The sequence below is a fragment of the Schistocerca nitens genome, chromosome 6 (genome assembly GCF_023898315.1).
Source record: "Schistocerca nitens isolate TAMUIC-IGC-003100 chromosome 6, iqSchNite1.1, whole genome shotgun sequence".
In the NCBI taxonomy this organism is placed as follows: Eukaryota; Metazoa; Arthropoda; class Insecta; order Orthoptera; family Acrididae; genus Schistocerca; species Schistocerca nitens.
Window position 1 is genome coordinate 625,449,785 of NC_064619.1, and position 19,720 is coordinate 625,469,504.

Consider the following 19,720-nt stretch of genomic DNA (forward strand, 5'->3'; position numbering starts at 1 on the left):
TTGCTTCAGATGAAAACTGCTTCGTTCGTCATAACCTAAATCCTACATCATAATAGTTGGTTCTGATGTAACATAACAGACACTTTTGGGCCTCTCCCGACGGAGGTTTGAGTCCTCCCTCGGGAATGGGTGTGTGTGTTGTTCTTAGCTCTGGCTCTGAGCACTATGGGACTTAACATCTGAGGTCATCAGTCCCCTAGAACCTAGAATTACTTAAACCTAACTCAACCTAAGGACATCAATCATATCCATGCCCGAGGCCGGATTCGAAACTGCTACCGTAGCGGTCGCGCGGTTCCAGACTGAAGCGCCTAGAACCACTCGGCCACATCGGCCAGCCTGTTCTTAACATAAGTTAGTTTAAGTAGTGTGTAAGTCTAGGGACCGACGACCTCAGCAGTTTGGTCCCTTAGGAATTCACACACAGTTGAACATTTGAACTTGCGGACATTACACAATACTGTTTGAAAGTATCCTTCGCTTTCCATATAGATATTTATACTTGATTCTACTTTATCAGTTTCTTCGTGTGGTCCAAAGTTTCGTATTGGGTTTCTCTTTTAGAAATTAGTCTCAGCTTCGTTAACACGTACTGAAAGTCGGACCACTTCTGTTTCGCAGTGACATAATAAGTTTTTTAAGTGCATCAACTTATCCTGCAAAGACTCATAATTATGATAACGACAGAAAATCCTAAGTTTGACACTGATTTCCAAGGGCTTTTCAACCAACTACAGTCTTTCAATCGAGGAAGAAAACAAAACTTCATAGATCCTGACAGGTAAAACCTTTTAAAATATGTTGTTTTGATCACTAATAATTAATTAAAATCGATAGAAGTACATCAGTAATGTTTGTAACAGTTTCCCTAGACAAAATACATTGTCAGTTCAGAATGTTCTGATCGAAGAGAATAATTTGATTTACTCACAATGGCATATTTATATTGATATTTTTTTGAAATGTTTGTTTTTGTTTATTTTTAAACCTTTAAATTTAGTTCGATCAGTACATTATAAACACAGTTTGCATGTGACAAGGAACAGCAGTGTCTGAGGAAATCACCGTGTGTGTTGCTTGCATTGGACTATATGCATTATTAACCACCAACATGATTTAATACGATACTTCATTTGAGTCATAATACACGTTGGTAGTTCCGACCTACGGCATGCCTGACGCCGTGGCAATGACGTCACAAACCGTTAGAACAAAGGCAGCAGCGTCAGCTGACCGGAACACTTCTGGCAGCAGCAATTGCGAGACTTGGGGTGACACTCTCGACAAGTGTTAGAAGACTCTTTGAGAGTCAGAACCGTGCGTATGTTTGCAAGGGGGCGGCGTGCTGTTACTGAGTAAGGTGTATATACACTGAAGCGCCAAAGAAACTGGTATAGGCATTTGTATTCAATTACGGAGATTTGTAAACAGGCAGAATGCGACGTTGCGGTCGGCAACGCCTATATAGAAGACAAAAAGTGTCTGGCGCAGTTGTTAGATAGGTTAGCGCTGCTACAATGGCAGGTTATTCGGATTTAAGTGAGTTTGAACATGGTGTTATAGTCGGCGAACGAGCGATGGGACGCAGAATCTCCGAGGCAGTGATTAAGTGCAGATTTTCCCGTACGACCATTTCATGAGTGTACCGAGAATCCGGTAAAACATCATATCTCCGACATCGCTGCGGCCGGAAAAAGATCCTGCAAGAGCGGGACCGACGACGACTGAAGAGAATCGTTCAATGTGACAGACGTGCAACCCTTCCGAAAATTGCTGCAGATTTCAATACCGGGCCATTAACAAGTATCAGCGTACGGACCTCTCATCGATGCGGGGCATTCGGAGCCGCAGGTCCACTCGTGTAACCTTGATGACTGCATGACACAAAGCTTTACGCCTCGCCTGGGCCCGTCAACACCGACGTTGGACTGTTGATGACTGGAAACATGTTGCCTGGTCGGACGAGTCTCGTTTCAAATTGTATCGAGCGGATGGACGCCTACGGGTATGGAGACAACGTCATGAATCCATGGACCCTGCATGGCAGCAGGGGACTGTTCGAGCTGGTGGAGGCTCTGTAATGGTGTGGTGCGTATGCAGTTGGAGTGATATGGAACCCCCGATACGTCTAGATACGGCTCTTAAGGTGACACGTACGTGAGCATGCTGTCTGATCACTTGCATTCATTCATGTCCATTGTGCATTCCGACGGACTTGGGCAGTTTCAGCAGGACAGTGCAACAACATCCGACACGTCCAAATTGCTACAGGAGCACTACACTGAGTTTAAACACTTCCGCTGGAGACTAAACTCCCCAGATGTGAACGTTATTGAGAATATCTGGAATGCCTTGCAACGTGCTGTTCAGAAAAGGTCTCCAGCCCGTTGTACTCTAACGGATTTATGGCGTCAATTCCATGCAGCGCTGCTTCAGACATTAGTCGTGTCCATGCCACGTCTTGTTACAGCACTTCTGCGTCGTCGTGGGCGCCCTACGCGATATTAGAAAGATGTACCAGTTCATTTGGCCCTTCAACGTACATTGTACATCTATTTCTAGAAGCTATAGCCAAGTAGGGAAAATGATTTCTGTGTGAAGGTTTTACGAGCGCTAGATAGACATCTGAGGAGCGAGTCGTTAAAAGAGGGACTCAGGAGTGTTAACGGTCGGTTAAGATAAACCGAATAATTGGTAGAAACGGCAGTTATATTTTGTAAATGAAAGTGTTTCTGAATAGTATCGGTCGAAAGACTACGTTTCGAAAAAGAGAACGTACTGACGAAGAACAGCAGTTCAAAGCGAGACGATGGAAATGTTAAGTCGATAGCTAGCGAACGCGATGTAAATCGCTGAAAAGTTTTATTAAACTGTGAGAAAAGCGTTGAAACAACGTGAGGTTTGGAGGAACCCGTGGTAGAAATTTTGTGGCGGAGAATGTCATTATTTTCGGGGAAAAGAGTGTCGAACTGGGAACATTCTAGAAGACTGCTGCCCTGTTATGACTACAGTTCACTAAATCTTTACTTTGAAGAAGCTCAAGAGTAGAAGACATCAGGAAGAAAAAGAAAAAAAAAGTTACAATCAAGAAGATTTAGACTATCGGTGACGACGTTAGGAGGAAGATATCACAGAGCCATAGAAAATTCTCGAAACAGCGGCAACGTAGGTGCGAGACTGCTATTATACCGTGACATATTCCAAGCAAACAACCAAACTGATTTACGTGATATTTGATGTCGGAAGAACAGGTGAATTTTATGATTCTACCGCATTTCGAGCGAGAAGGGAGTGACAACGTTTCAGGCATTGCACTGTGAATTGTCATGTTGTTAAACTATGTTTAGTGTGTCGGGCCCGAGATTCTGGCCGTTTATTTTGCCTGCGAGTAAAAAACCGACGATTTGCTGTTCAAATACACATTTAAGCATATGTCATTGTGAAGGTGAAAGTCCATGTTCGTTAAATTAACGCGACATATCTCACACCGCACCTTTTGGAGCCTGTTAAAGTTTCTTCAAAGTGTATTTATCTATAATACGGCGTGTCGGAGCAGAAATAAAATTTTATATCAATTTTTTTCTGAATCAGCGAAACCTCCGTCGCCATCTTACTCCAGGTCAATGATAGTCCAAGACAGCAACACATCGGCATCAGAGAACGTCACTGCGGTCATCTCGAGGTAGGCCATATCTGTGACTCGGGCGATCAACAATCCACAACCATTTTTATTGCTGTGTCGTATAGAACAAACTTATAACTGATCATCATATTACAGTGCACTACATATAAAGAACCGTAGCAATATTACTTAAAACGATAACTAACAGTATCCGACAGTGTACTAATTACATCTGCAGCACATAACTTTATCTCGCTGCCAGAACTTTACAGACAACGATATAAATTAGCGGTGTATTATGATACTTCATTTCAGTCATACTATCACTTTTCATGACAACTCCATACTGTCATTTACGAAAATACTTATTTGTTGGAGCTTTTGAGTTGAAAATAGAGACTGTTGTGAAATAATTAAGCTGACAACTATAGAGGCTTCGTACACTAGTGTTATTATTAGGTATTACATTCAAGTTCAAAAATGGCTCTGAGCACTATGGGACTTAACTTCGAGGTCATCAGTCCCCTAGTACTTAGAACTACTTAAACCTGACTAACCTAAGGACATCACACACAGCCATGCCCGAGGCAGGATTCGAACCTGCGACCGTAGCGGTAACGCGGTTCCAGACTGTAGCGCCTAGAACCGCTCGGCCACCCCGGCCGGCTACATTTAAGTAATAAACATTTCTACAAATCGTGGAATTCCAGTTATGGTTGACATCGCTGTATGCTAAGAGTCCATACGGTAACTAACTTTTGGTCTTTGCGATCAATGTGACCTCTTACTACACTGATCTGTTAACAAATGTCAGCAAACCTGTTCCGTTTACTTGCTCTGTACATAATGATTTCGGAAAGCATGTTTCAGAAATGCGCCTACACATACTTTTCGTGCTTAACAGTTAACTGACAGCAACTATCTCTACAACAGCACCTATAACATCTATGTATTTATATCTGTTTATGTGTTTCATAGTATTCATTGTCTTGTAAGTGAGATGGTGTGTGAGTGTGTGTGTTGTATTGATAATTTCATTCAGGTGTGCCAGATTTTTCATAAGTACAATCGATGAAATTGAAAGCTTTCCACATTAAATTGCATTTAACAGAAGGGACGTAGCCCCTCGATTTATGTTTAGTCAGCAAAATGTTGTTGAGGCCGCGTTGTATACGTATTTATGACTGTATAGTATACTCCTACCAGAGTTTAAAAACAAGGGCTATTCGGTAGGTAAGGTCAGATCGGGTGCCTAGTGGGAACCACATTGAAAATCCGATGAAGTTTTGTACAGATGTGTTGGGCGGTGTCTGTAGTGTGCCCGTCGATTGCGTCACGCCGCTAAGTTCTGAGCGCACGTTGAGCATGTTAAGATGCCTAAAACTGTGTCTTCCAACAAGTATGAGGGCCTGGTGAGAGATTTCGCCTGATGTCATGCAGCCCACATAACATAACTGTCATACGTTTCCTTCTTCATGACAATTGTCGGCTGCGCTCTGCAAGAGCAATGAAGACGCTCCTGCACTAGTTTCGCTGGAAAGTGTTTGATCACCCACAACGTAGCCCTCAATTGGCTCTCTCTGCTCATATGAACCGCTGGCAGAGGATACAAAATTTTGGTACAGAAAACGAGCCGTACACAGGCGTAGAGAACCGGCGGAAAACACAGGCTGCCTTCTATGACAAGGGTAATGGAAAGTTGGTACAACGCTAAGACAAGCGGCGACTATGTAGAGAAGTGAAACTTCCTGGCAGATTAAAACTGTGTGCCCGACCGAGACTCGAACTCGGGACCTTTGCCTTTCGCGGGCAAGTGCTCTACCATCTGAGCTACCGAAGCACGACTCATGCCCGGTACTCACAGCTTTACTTCTGCCAGTATCTCGTCTCCTACCTTCCAAACTTTACAGAAGCTCTCCGCTGCAGAGTGAAAATCTCATTCTGGAAACATCCCCCAGGCTGTGGCTAAGCCATGTCTCCGCAATATCCTTTCTTTCAGGAGTGCTAGTCCTGCAAGGTTCGCAGGAGAGCTTCTGTAAAGTTTGGAAGGTAGGAGACGAGATACTGGCAGAAGTAAAGCTGTGAGTACCGGGCGTGAGTCGTGCTTCGGTAGCTCAGTGGTAGAGCACTTGCCCGCGAAAGGCAAAGGTCCCGAGTTCGAGTCTCGGTCGGGCACACAGTTTTAATCTGCCAGGACGTTTCATATCAGCGCACACTCCGCTGCAGAGTGAAAATCTCATTCTGTATGTAGAGAAGTATCTGGAAGGTGTAACGAATCGTTACAAATAAAACATTTCGGATTTTCACAGTAGTTTCCATTTTACGGCCAATTGGCCCTTGCTTTCGGAATACGATATTGCCGTCTCTGTGTTACTCTGAATTACGATGCAAAGTTCCTTTGGACTCGTATGCATGTCCAAAATAACTTTGTATCGTAATTCAAAATAACACATACACTGCAATATCGTATTTATCCGCCGCCACCGGGCAAGCGACTTTCAAGTAAAATGTCTCACCTGTACTCGAATACACACAATGTATGCACGAGTACAGGTTGTAGACGCATTGTTGAGGACATTTGTGTTTGGCAGTGAGTCGTGCACAGATAGCCGCGACAAGCGAGAAATCCAGGTTCGTCATTCCATTATACTGCTGACATTTAATGTATTATTTTCCAAACAGCCCTCGTATACTGCATGGGGAGGCTACTGATCTCGTTCTCGATTGTTGATTACAACCGATAGGGCTAGTTTAAGGCCCAAGCGACACAAGTCGCCGCTTGGAGCGTCAGGCTGAAAGGGACAGCAGGAACGCCACAAATACAATACTTCTGTTCCGGACGTAACACAATCAGTTGCGGTCTCTTGGGGCTCCGAGCTGAGACGGTGGAAGGGACGCCCAGGTGCAATATTTGGATAAAGTGCCTATCACAATTACTAGTGAATACTGATGGTGGAAGTGTACGAAAGAGGAGGGTACGGGTGGGTTGATGGGGTTGGGAGGGGGGGGGGGAGCGGAACAGGACGGGGAGCAAAATGATAAATCGCTTGTGTGAAAAAAAATCTTCTCTAGCCAGCCAGACAACCGGAGATACTGTAGAGCACATTACAGACTCACAGGCTTCACAAACTTTCATAGAACCCTTCTTAAGATATCTTGAAACAACTGTGGTGGTTTATTAGTCGGAAAGAGAAGATTACCACATTAAGTAGCTGAGATCTGGCAACCAATTTGGGATATGAAGCAGAACAGGCTGTAGATTATTAAACGGTGTAACGTTCTGAAAAAATTTTTGTGAAGGGAATGTAGAAAATTTAAATAGGCAGCATGAGGTGGACGACATAACGCTGGCCGGCCGGTGTGGCCGTACGGTTCTAGGCGCTTCAGTCTGGAACCGCGTGACCGCTACGGTCGCAGGTTCGAATCCTGCCTCGGGCATTGATGTTTGTGATATCCTTAGGTTAGTTAGGTTTAGGTAGTTCTAAGTTATATGGGACTGATGACCTCAGATGTTAAGTCCCATAGTCCTCAGAGCCATTTGAACCATTTTGAACATAACGCTGGAAGGAGGGGATATTTCTATACTCTTAGACTGGGCAACTGGTGTAAGGGACGAATACTATGGAACTTGAAATGCAAAGTACATGGGTTTTGGTATGTTATCAACGTTACATTTTTTGTGTCCCACCTGTAATCCTCCTAATTTCGTAGTCAGTAGATCTACTTACAAGGGAACCTCCCCATCGCACCCCCCTCAGATTTAGTTATAAGTTGGCACAGGGATAGGCCTTGAAAAACTGAACACAGATCAATCGAGGGAAGAACTTGTGTGGAACTATGAAAAAAATAAGCAAAATATACAAACTGAGTAGTCCATGCGAAAGGTAGGCAACATGGAGGAGGGTGTTAGCTTACGAGCGCCGTGGTTCCGTGGCTAGCGTGAGCAGCTGTAGAACGACTGGTCGTTGGTTCAAATCTTCTCTCGGGTGAAAATTTTAATTTTTTATTTTCAGATAATTATCAAAGTTCAGGCACTCACACATAATCAACTTCGCTCTCTAAAATTCCAAGACATGTTCAGATTTGCTTGGACATATACAGAATTTGACGGTCTACTCACGGAAACATTTGAAAACGTAAAAAACATATGTTTTGACAGAGCACAGGGAAAACTGTGCGACTCTGAAACTGTTGCATTCATTTGATGCAGTTTATGTGACAAACTCTTATGTTTTCATCACTTTTTTTGGAGTGATTATCACATCCACAAGAAAACCTAAATCGGGCAAGGTAGAAGAATCTTTTTACCCATTCGCCAAGTGTGCAAGTTAGGTGGGTCGACAACATATTCCTGTCATGTGACGCACATGTCGTCACCAGTGTCGTAAAGAATATATCAGACGTGTTTTCCTGTGGAGGAATCGGTTGACCTATGACCTTGCGATCAAATGTTTTCTGTTCCTATTGGAGAGGCACGTCCATTCGTCTACTAATCGCACGGTTTTGCGGTGCGGTCGCAAAACACAGACATTAAACTTATTACAGTGAACAGAGACGTCAATGAATGAACAGACAGATCGTAACTTTGCGAAAATAAAGAAAGTAAAATTTTCACTCGAGGGAGGACTCGAACCCTGAACCTTTCGTTCCGCAGTTGCTCACTCTAACCACGAGACCACGGCGCTCATCAGCTATCATAGTCCTTTATGTTGCATATCTTGCACATGGACTACTCAGTTTGTATATTTTGCTTATTTTTTCATAGTTCCACACAACTTCTTCCTGTTTTCTCGATTGATCTGTGCTAAGTTTTTCAAGGCCTATCCATTGTGTCAATTTATAACTAAATCTGAGGGGGGTGCGATGGGGAGGTTCCCTTGTTAGTAAACTTTTTTTCGGCCATCGTTCTTGATGTTTGCAGAGCTAACGCCACTACTCAGCACCACCTGACCACTTCGCAGGAGTGTTTACAGGACTTCGTCTCCTTGTGCGTGAATAGGTGCTGAAGGAGATCGTTAATTGTCTTCCAAGCTACTTGAATGGCGTAAACGGCTGGACTTTGAACCTTCTGTATTAACACTTTCTCTTACGAAAACATCGTATCTCAGTATACAGTCTCGTATACAATACGGGTTGACCGATCTTTTAAAACTAATGCAGCCTGGATGTGATCAAGAGATGAAGTATTCTCAACGCAAGAAAGTTCGGCAGCCAGTTTTCACGGCGTAAACCTAGTCATGGTCATCTCTTTTTCTCTTTGTCTTCCAATCACCTTCAAACAACGGTCCCTCACAGCAGGCGTCGGCGCTAACTCGCAGATGTAATGGATACAAGACATTCTCCCATCTGCACATACCCGGCCGCTGTGGCTGAGCAGTTCTAGGCGCTTCAGTCCGGAAGCGCGCTGCTGCTACGGTCGCAGGCTCGAATCCTGCCTCGGGCATGGATGTGTGTGATGTCCTTAGGTTACTTAGGTTTAAGTAGTTCTAAGTCTAAGGGACTGATGACCTCAGATGTTAAGTCCTATAGTGCTCAGAGCAATTTTTAATCTTTTGGCGGCCGATAAATAAACGTGTGACGCTGCAGCGCACAATTGGCAAGGAGAGTAAACAGGGGACATGTCGATACCGGGGAGTAAAGGCTTCGCGGATTTCATTCCGTGTACTCAGTTGGACAGTAACCATGCCTCGCAGACAGGCGCGTTAACAGTGTACGCTGCTATCAGCAGTTGAGAGAGGACATGTAGTTTGGCTCAAAGAAGCCGGTTGGAGTAATCGGTGAACCGATCGACATTTTCATACACTACTGACCATTAAATTTGCTACACCAAGAAGAAATGCAGATGATAAACGGGTATTCATAGGACAAATACGTTATACTAGAACTGCCATGTGAATACATTTTCACGCAATTGGGTGCATAGATCCTCAGAAATCAGTACCCAGAACAACCACCTCTAGCTGTAATAACCGCCTTGATACGCCTGGGAATTGAGTCAAGCAGTGCTTGGATGGCGTATATAGGTACAGCTGCCCATGCAGCTTCAACACGATACCACAGTTCATCAAGAGTAGTGAACGACGTATTGTGACGAGCCAGTTGCTCGGCCACCATTGACCAGACGTTTTCAGTTGGTGAGAGATCTGGAGAATGTGCTGGCCAGGGCAGCAGTCGAACATTTTCTGTATCCAGAAAGGTCCGTACAGGACCTGCAACATGCGGTCGCGCGCTATCCTGCTGAAATGTAGGGTTCTGCATGGATCTGAAATGTAACGTCCACTGTTCAAAGTGTCGTCAGTGCGAACAAGAGGTGACCGAGACGTGTAACCAATGGCACCTCATACCATCACGCCGGGTGATACGCCAGTATGGCGACGACGAATACACGCTTCCAATGTGCGTTCACCGCGATGTCGCCAAACACGGATGCGACCATCATGATGCTGTAAACAAAACCTGGAGTCATCCGAAAAAATGACGTTTTGCGATTCGTGCACCCAGGTTCGTCGTTGGGTACACCATCGCAGGCGCTCCTGTTTGTGATGCAGCGTCAAGGGTAACCGCAGCCATGGTCTCCGAGCTGATAGTCCATGCTGCTGCAAACGTCGTCGAACTGTTCGTGCAGATGGTTGTTGTCTTGCAAACGTCCCCATCTGTCGACTCAGGGATCGAGACGTGGCTGTGAGATCCGTTACAGCCGTGCGGATAAGACGCCTGTCATCTCGACTGCTAGTGATACGAGGCCGTTGGGATCCAGCACGGCGTTCCGTATTACTCACCTGAACCCACCGATTCCATATTCTGCTAACAGTCACTGGATCTCGACCAACGCGAGCAGCAATGTCGCGATACGATAAATCGCAATCGCGATAGGCTTCAATCCGACCTTTATCAAAGTCGGAAACGTGATGGTACGCATTTCTCCTCCTTACATGCGGCATCACAACAACGTTTCACCAGGCAACGCCGGTCAACCGCTGTTTGTGTATGAGAAATCGGTTGGAAACTTTCCTCATGTCAGCACGTTGTAGGTGTCGCCACCGGCGCCAACCTTGTATGAATGCTCTGAAAAGCTAATCATTTGCATATCATAGCATCTTCTTACTGTAGGTTAAATTTCGCGTTGTAGCACGTCTTCTTCGTGGTGTAGCAATTTTAATGGCCAGTAGTGTAGGAGCGATGACACTATTCGATGGTGTTGGTAGGAATGGGTAAACCAAGGCCGAAAAATGCGTCAAGAAGGAAGTGGTCGACCTAGAGAGACGACAGAAGGTGAGGACCGAGCAATCGTTAGAGAGACACCAAGAGCCCAGGATTCGTCGTTATCATCGATCCGATGTGCAACCGGTTCTTCAGTGACCATAAGAACCACTAATAGGTGGCCCACAGAAAGGAGGCCGAGCTCGTGTCGCCCCCTGCACCGACTACATTTCGCCTTTGTGTACCAACAAGTTCGTTTGCAGTGGTGTCTGGCACATTCGGATTCCAATCGCAGTGACCGGAGAAGTATTGTTTTCAGAGATGAGTCTCGCATAGAACTCAACCCCGATGGCCAGCGAAGTCGTGTCTGAAGGCTCCCCGACTCTGATGCTATACCAACCTGACCGTAGCCGACCATACGGTCCGACAACCAGCAGTGGTGGTCTGGGGTAATATTTCATTTCATAGCAGCATGCCTTCCGGTTGTCATAGGTGGCCGCTTACAGCATAGCAGTGCGTCGACGATATTCTACGGCCTATTCTGTTGCCCTTAACGTCCAGCCATCCTGGGCTTATATTTCAACAAGATAATGCCCGTTTTCACTCGGCGAGAGTTTCTACTGCTTGCCTTCGTGTCGCCGGATCTCTCCTAAACATTTGGAGCAGTTTGGTCAGGGCCCTCCAAACATCTCGGGATTTTGACGATCTAACGCGCCAGTTCGACACAATTTGTGACGATACCTCTCAGGACGACATCCAACAACTGAGTCAATCAATAATTGCTTGAATAACGGCCAGAAGTCCAGAAGTGGAAGCTCTTTCTCTTGAATAAATCATCCAATTTGTATGAAATTGTAATCATTTGATTCATAAAATTTCGGGCGTGCAGCCGCATAAATTTGACTTATTCTTCTAATATTTATGCTGCATCTTCAGAGTGAGCCGAGGTGACTGACGCTCCAGCACTTGCTCCGTCCTTTTAAAGTCGTGCACCGCACCACTGTGCACGCTGCCACAGATACACAAGGCGCCAGAGACGTTAAACGGCGGCAAAGACGTATGGCATGTGCATGGAAATATATCTATGGCTGCGCTGTCGATCCAAACGGTGATATCGATGTTTGACTGCGAGCTGCTCCGTCGCGACGTCTTTGTAATTTTATTACAGAAATTTCCGGATTCCAAGATTTGTCCAAGCTGAAGCCACTATCTTTATTAATTAAATTCGTCACCAAGTGAATTTAAATTACTTCTTTCACCACTGAGTCCCAGAAGGATGAAGTCGAGGTTAAAATTTCGACGTTATCGTACACCATAGAGTGCCCAGTGTCAATACAGTGCTCGACCACCGCAGATTTACTAGGCTGAAAGAGCCGGGTGTACCTGCGGTGCTCTGTGCATCTCTCTTGGATAGTACGTGTCGTCTGTCCGATGTATGAACGGCCTCACTCAGAGGGGATCTTGTAAACCTCAGGCTTCCGAAACACCAAATCATCTTTAACGGAATCCAGGAGTGCTGCTGTCTTTGGTGGAGGGCGAAAAATCACTTCCACTTCATGCTTACTGGGGACTATAGGCTTCCCACGTATGGCAGAAAAGCCATCGATTTAAAACTTTCCTTGTCTTCTTCTGATTTTCTTATACCCACAGTTGGCTTCATTTGCAGCGCCTTATGTATCTACTGTTGTGAGTACCTGTTGGCTTCAAAAACACTTCTCAGGTGTAAAAGCTCGTCCTCCAGACTGCTCTCGTCAGCAATGACTTGTTCTCTGTGCACTAGAGTTCTGAGCACACTCATCGTCTGTGAAGGATGGTGGCAACTATTTGCGCGTAAATAAAAATCCGTATGGGTCGGTTTTCGATAAAGCGCGTGTCCCAAGGTGCCATCATCTTTACGCCGTACCAGCACATTCAAAAATTGAAGGAATCCATCTTTTTCGATTTCCATACGCATATGCCAAACGTTTTTGCCGTCGATTAACGTCTCTGGCACCGTGTGTATCTGCGGCCGCAGTCGCGGTGATGCGATCCTCGGGTGTAAAAGGACGGAGCAAGTGCTGGAGCGTCAGTCACCTCGGCTCACTCTGAAGGTGGCTGGACGGTATTCAGCCGAAATATTAGAAGAAGAAGTCAAATCTATGCGGCTGCACGCCCGAAATTTTGTGGATCAGTATTTGCGGCGCGAAAATGTGAAGTTGTAATCATTTGTTTGTCTGTACATGAGCATGGCATCTATCGATTTCAGTCCCATTCGTATGATTTCTTCGTGGTGCGTCGTTTTCTTTTCATTTTTTTAAATTTTCTGTTTTAGAGAGAATAAGTCTAACAAAGCCAACAGTGAATAAGGATTAGGATTAAAAGATAAGGAAGAAGTTGTTGGAATTGAGTTTCCAGAAACAGATAGCGAAGTGAAAGATGTGACTTAAAAAAAGGAAATGGAGTATTTTTGTAGGAGGAAGATAAAAAGGATCATGAATCCGCTGGAATGTGCAGTAAAATTCGCATTAGGCAGTCGGGTGAGTTTCGAAAACTGCTGAACGGAATAATATTTCTCCGAAAATTACGCCAAAGCCGTCAGCCGGTCGCCATTCGCCAGTACCCCACGTTCGGGGAGTTCCCGTTCGGTGTTCGTCGAATGCCACATGTCCTGCGCCGCCTTCGCACAGAGTTAGAGGGAGCCTTATACTTCTCAAACAGCGGCTTGGCCCATGGGACCACTGGTCTCGCATTCGGGAGGCATTCCAGGTTTATGTTTCCCGTAATTTCCCTAACTCACAAAACGGCTCTGAGCACTATGGGACTTTACATCTGAGGTCATCAGTCCCCTAGAACTTAGAACTACTTAGACCTAACCAACCTAAGGACAGCACACACAACCATGCCCGAGGCAGGATTCGAACCTGTGACCGTAGCAGCAGTGCGGTTCCGGACTGAAGCGCCTAGGACCGCTCGACCACAACGGCCGGCTTCCCTAAATCGCTTAAGGCAGATACCGAGATGGTTCCCTTGAAATGGCATACCCGATTTCGTTCCTCATGTTTCTCTTATTCGAGCTTGTGTCCCCGTCCCTGATGACGTCATTGTGGACGGAACGTCAAACTCTAATTCTTCTACCGTCTACACTTGGGGCAGGAGGCACCAGTCACGAGTTTGCCACTGCTTACCGCTCTTCTCGTGCTCTTTCACTGCAAGCCAGCATCTGTATTGCGTCTGCCCACTGGATGTCATTAAGTGCAAAGAATAGTAAAGGTTTTCTGTGCATGTCTGCCGATGGAAACAACGGTAGTTGTACTGGATGTAGAGAGTTTCATTGCACAAGTGTGAAGTAGACCTGTACTGTGGGACTGTTCCATATCTCGTTAGGGAAACAAAATTTAAAAAAAAAGGCTGAAAGACAGAATTACGTAACAGGGATTTCGACACCATGTCTCCACAAGGAGAAAAAGTAACAGGTAATCTCTTGTGATAACATTTATTAATCTTTACCCAGTTTCCAACATGCTTAATTGATACATATAACTGCAGTTCTTTCCGTGCCTAGTGAGGACAAAAGTTGCAAATTTTCTACCTTGATCTTTAAACATTTTCGTACTTAAATTCGACAATACTACCTTTCGTGTTCTCCAGTACTGCTGATGATGTAAGCTGTTAAATAACCACCAGTTTTCGATGCACTCGATCTGCAGATCGTAACCGAGCCAGATAATTTATTTTTGGGGCCGTCACACTGCAACGTATCTCCAAATTTTGCTCCATATCTAGTACTACAAAAATTCTGAAGCGCAATGAAATATTTTATTATCTTTTCCTCAAAGTCCAGGGATGCATTTGAAATTCAGTGAAAAATCGGTTTACTTGTCTGACAATACGAAATGTATTGTTGGGAATATGAGCTGCCCCCAGCCGTGTACAGGAATGACGACACTGAAAATTTGTGCGGGACCGGGACTCGAACCCCCATTCCCGCTTTATGCGAGCGGCCGTAACTGTTTTTTTTTTTCTGCGAGCGATCGCCTTAGCATTTCTTTTTCGAGAAAAATGTCACTGTAGCTTTTCCTCTTACGTCACTAACATCTCTTTTCTTTGTCAGTGGACTCACATGGTCCTATCAATCATGAACATAATAAAATTACAATACAAAATGAAACCTATGTGACAGCGTTCGTATTTTATTAGTAAACAATATATAACACAATATAGCCAAACTGAGGATATCCTTCTGGTAGTACAACATAAGAAAAACAACCACTCGAAAACATCAAAAAATTATCGCTGTCAGGTCCCATATTACCACCGCAAGGACGCAGGTACGTCTTCTCGGCATACAGTCTTGTTCAACGGTCTGATAGACATTAAGTAATTAGCAAAAGTCTGACAATATCTCGTATAGTACTCCAACCGATAGTGAAGTTCCTGTAAGAAAATTCAAATATCAAACACATCTTTGAGACGGTCCCAAAAAGGTAGTAAATCCTGTGATACAGTTCATCGTATGTGTCTTTGTTTGAGAAAGGTAGATCTCAAGCGGGCGATGGAGAATTCCGGGTTCGATCGTGTGGGGCGGCACTCGGAGATGTTGTTGTTGTTGTGGTCTTCAGTCCTGAGACTGGTTTGATGCAGCTCTCCATGCTACTCTATCCTGTGCAAGCTTCTTCATCTCCCAATACGTACTGCAGCCTACATCCTTCTGAATCTGTTTAGTGTATCTCGGAGATAGAAGACAACATTTTCTGAATCAGAAGCCACAAATCCGTGAAAGGTGCACATTGTAGGTGATGGTGATGTTCATCCGTGCCAGTCGCACAACAGCGCATATACAGTGGGTAGTCGACTAGAGCAATGTCGTGCAGTCTACATCTTATCGGAAGGTTTTCAGTGACCGCGAGGTACAAGTTGGCACGTATGTCCGTTGTAAAATATATTTGGTGAATAGCTCGCCATACCGAAGGCCACATCACTCCTAGGTGCCGTCCCTCAGTTACATTTCAAGGTTGATTCGTCATCAAGAGTCCATACACATCGTGTGCTGTAGGTGCCCTGTTACGGGGGAAGTTCGTGTACACATAGGTGAAGGAAGAATGTTTTGATTTGGGAAAGTACAGGCGCGAAGTGAGCGAGTGCAATGGAGGGCAGGCAGGGCTGAGGCGACAGTTCATCAACGAGTAGGGCCCTAAAACTGAGTTTCATAATGTGTCCACATCCTGAGTATGGTGCACGCCCTCGAACTTCGATTAAGTCCCAATCCTCAGCTGCGACAGTGGAGGGTGAAGGCTCGTTTCATATCTTGAAGCAGGGGAGACAATCTTCGCTTTGGCTCGGAGGATCTCTGCCTGGCGATCGAAGGTGGCGGGAGCGCTAAAAGGTCTTGGAGAAGCGCATACTACACTCCTGGAAATTGAAATAAGAACACCGTGAATTCATTGTCCCAGGAAGGGGAAACTTTATTGACACATTCCTGGGGTCAGATACATCACATGATCACACTGACAGAACCACAGGCACATAGACACAGGCAACAGAGCATGCACAATGTCGGCACTAGTACAGTGTATATCCACCTATCGCAGCAATGCAGGCTGCTATTCTCCCATGGAGACGATCGTAGAGATGCTGGATGTAGTCCTGTGGAACGGCTTGCTATGCCATTTCCACCTGGCGCCTCAGTTGGACCAGCGTTCGTGCTGGACGTGCAGACCGCGTGAGACGACGCTTCATCCAGTCCCAAACATGCTCAATGGGGGACAGATCCGGAGATCTTGCTGGCCAGGGTAGTTGACTTACACCTTCTAGAGCACGTTGGGTGGCACGGGATACATGCGGACGTGCATTGTCCTGTTGGAACAGCAAGTTCCCTTGCCGGTCTAGGAATGGTAGAACGATGGGTTCGATGACGGTTTGGATGTACCGTGCACTATTCAGTGTCCCCTCGACGATCACCAGTGGTGTACGGCCAGTGTAGGAGATCGCTCCCCACACCATGATGCCGGGTGTTGGCCCTGTGTGCCTCGGTCGTATGCAGTCCTGATTGTGGCGCTCACCTGCACGGCGCCAAACACGCATACGACCATCATTGGCACCAAGGCAGAAGCGACTCTCATCGCTCAAGACGACACGTCTCCATTCGTCCCTCCATTCACGCCTGTCGCGACACCACTGGAGGCGGGCTGCACGATGTTGGGGCGTGAGCGGAAGACGGCCTAACGGTGTGCGGGACCGTAGCCCAGCTTCATGGAGACGGTTGCGAATGGTCCTCGCCGATACCCCAGGAGCAACAGTGTCCCTAATTTGCTGGGAAGTGGCGGTGCGGTCCCCTACGGCACTGCGTAGGATCCTACGGTCTTGGCGTGCATCCGTGCGTCGCTGCGGTCCGGTCCCAGGTCGACGGGCACGTGCACCTTCCGCCGACCACTGGCGACAACATCGATGTACTGTGGAGACCTCACGCCCCACGTGTTGAGCAATTCGGCGGTACGTCCACCCGGCCTCCCGCATGCCCACTATACGCCCTCGCTCAAAGTCCGTCAACTGCACATACGGTTCACGTCCACGCTGTCGCGGCATGCTACCAGTGTTAAAGACTGCGATGGAGCTCCGTATGCCACGGCAAACTGGCTGACACTGACGGCGGCGGTGCACAAATGCTGCGCAGCTAGCGCCATTCGACGGCCAACACCGCGGTTCCTGGTGTGTCCGCTGTGCCGTGCGTGTGATCATTGCTTTTACAGCCCTCTCGCAGTGTCCGGAGCAAGTATGGTGGGTCTGACACACCGGTGTCAATGTGTTCTTTTTTCCATTTCCAGGAGTGTAGAAGTCCGTTGTTTGTCGGTGCCAGAGTGATCTTTCCCGACTGTAGCCAACAAGTACATTCGTGAATCTGGTTTGACATATTCGACCACCTTCAAAGCCACGACGGGTACCGTAACAATCGATATTCACATGAGTCCCATCTACTTCCTATTATAGTTGCCACAGTCCTGATCCGCCAGGAGTTCCACATTCGGTTTCCATAATTCCTAACTTCTCCACACCATCTCGCTTTAGAGGTTGACCATGTGGATGTATACACTAGAAAATCAGGGACCAGAGCTCCGCTGATAGAATCACTGTCGCAAGGTCAAAGGAGACCTAGATGCGATCGAACATGCTGCCGGAATGACTGGTCACATAAATAAAGCCACGGCGGTGAGGCTGTAATACCTTCCATACATCAGCAAGACACGCGTGTTTTATCAAGAGATGCAGTTCGGGACACGGACTGTAGTTTGGTTGTTGGTCTGCAAACTACCGGTATTATAGTCTTCGCCGATAATGAGGCGGTCATAGTGGCTCAAGAAGAGAATTGTAATTTCTTCCGCATAAAACCGTGACCGTTCCGCCTTTTATCTGTCCTAGAAGGGGCATAGACATTAACAACTCGAGTCCCCGTCCCGTCTAGCGCCAGACGGTTACCTCTAATTCATCTTGCACAAGGGCAACCGTTCCACTGCCTCCCGCAGCAGTAGGGTGACGTAAGCAGTAAACCCTTAGAAATCTGGTAAATCTCTCGTCGTACTTCTACAGTAGAGAGAGTCCACTTCTGCATCCATGAGCATATCACGCAGTAGTTGAAGTCTGACATTTCTGCCAACCATGTTGAGGCTAATGGAAGCAATCTTGAAGGCTTGCAACTGGTCTACAGTGGGATGCTAATAATAACAGGGAGAGGAGGCTTAATCGCAGTATCAGATCAACCACACCGACCAAAACCTTCACAACACAAAATAATTCTCGTTGAAAATGAAACTCCTCCAGCTGTACTTAAGAGTTTATATTTATTTGGCTACTAGTTTCGACGTTGCGTCAACGCCATCTTCATTCCCGTACGTGGCTCAGTACAACAGGGGGAGTTTCATTTTCAACAAAAATTATACCAGCTGTGTCCCACCTTCATCCAATTTAAATATAAATGTACGAAGGCAAAAAAATTCTATCGTTCTTCTGCCGTGGAGGCAAAAATCGCTGAGCCGTGTGGCTAGGTCGATACCTCGCACCCAGGGATCTTGAGCATCATCTTTGGATACTTGGGGAGCTAGCGCTCTCTGGCAGAGCAACAGTGGAAGTGACAGTTGGGCCGGGGATTAAGGGCACTCTCGGAGAGGACGGCGCGCTAGGCGGAGCGTACGCGTTTTGGGTTAGCGTAGCCACGTGCCTATGTTCCCTGTATGTTGACGCTAACGGTGTAGAGCTCTACGGTAGTCACTGCGGCGTTTTAGCCGCTCTTAGTGTATTCCGGCCGGACCGTTTGATGAGTAGTTTGACCTGAGATTTGCCCTACTTGCTTGCCACACTTGGTCGAAGATAGTGCTTGGGATATGCCGTTACCTGTTTTAATGGAGAACGTTGTTTGACATTTCTGTGACATTCGTTCCGGCCGGTGGTTCTTGTTTTGTATTGCACCGGTCTGGTGATTACTGACTGCATGGTGCTCATCTCTCTTACGTTCGTTTCGCAGTCCTGTTTAGGTAACGTCTGTTAATCAACTTTTATCACCTGTGCTCAACTCGCTCTCTCGTAGGCAAAATACTGGATCTATTAGGGCTAAATCCTCTTCAACTAAAAAGCCAAATACAGCAGGGAGATCGTTTTATGTGAAGCCTTTTTAATATTACTGGTGTTCAGTTTCTTTTAAAATGGTTCAAATGGCTCTGAGCACTATAGGACTTAACTTCTGAGGTCATCAGTCCCCTAGAACTTAGAACTACTTAAACCCAACTAATCTAAGGACATCACACACATCCATGCCCGAGGCAGGACTCGAACCTGCGACCGTAGCGGTCGCGCCGTTCCAGTCTGTAGCGCCTAGAACCGCTCGGCCACTCCGACCGGCATTTCTTTTAACAGGACTAGCGACCTGCATGT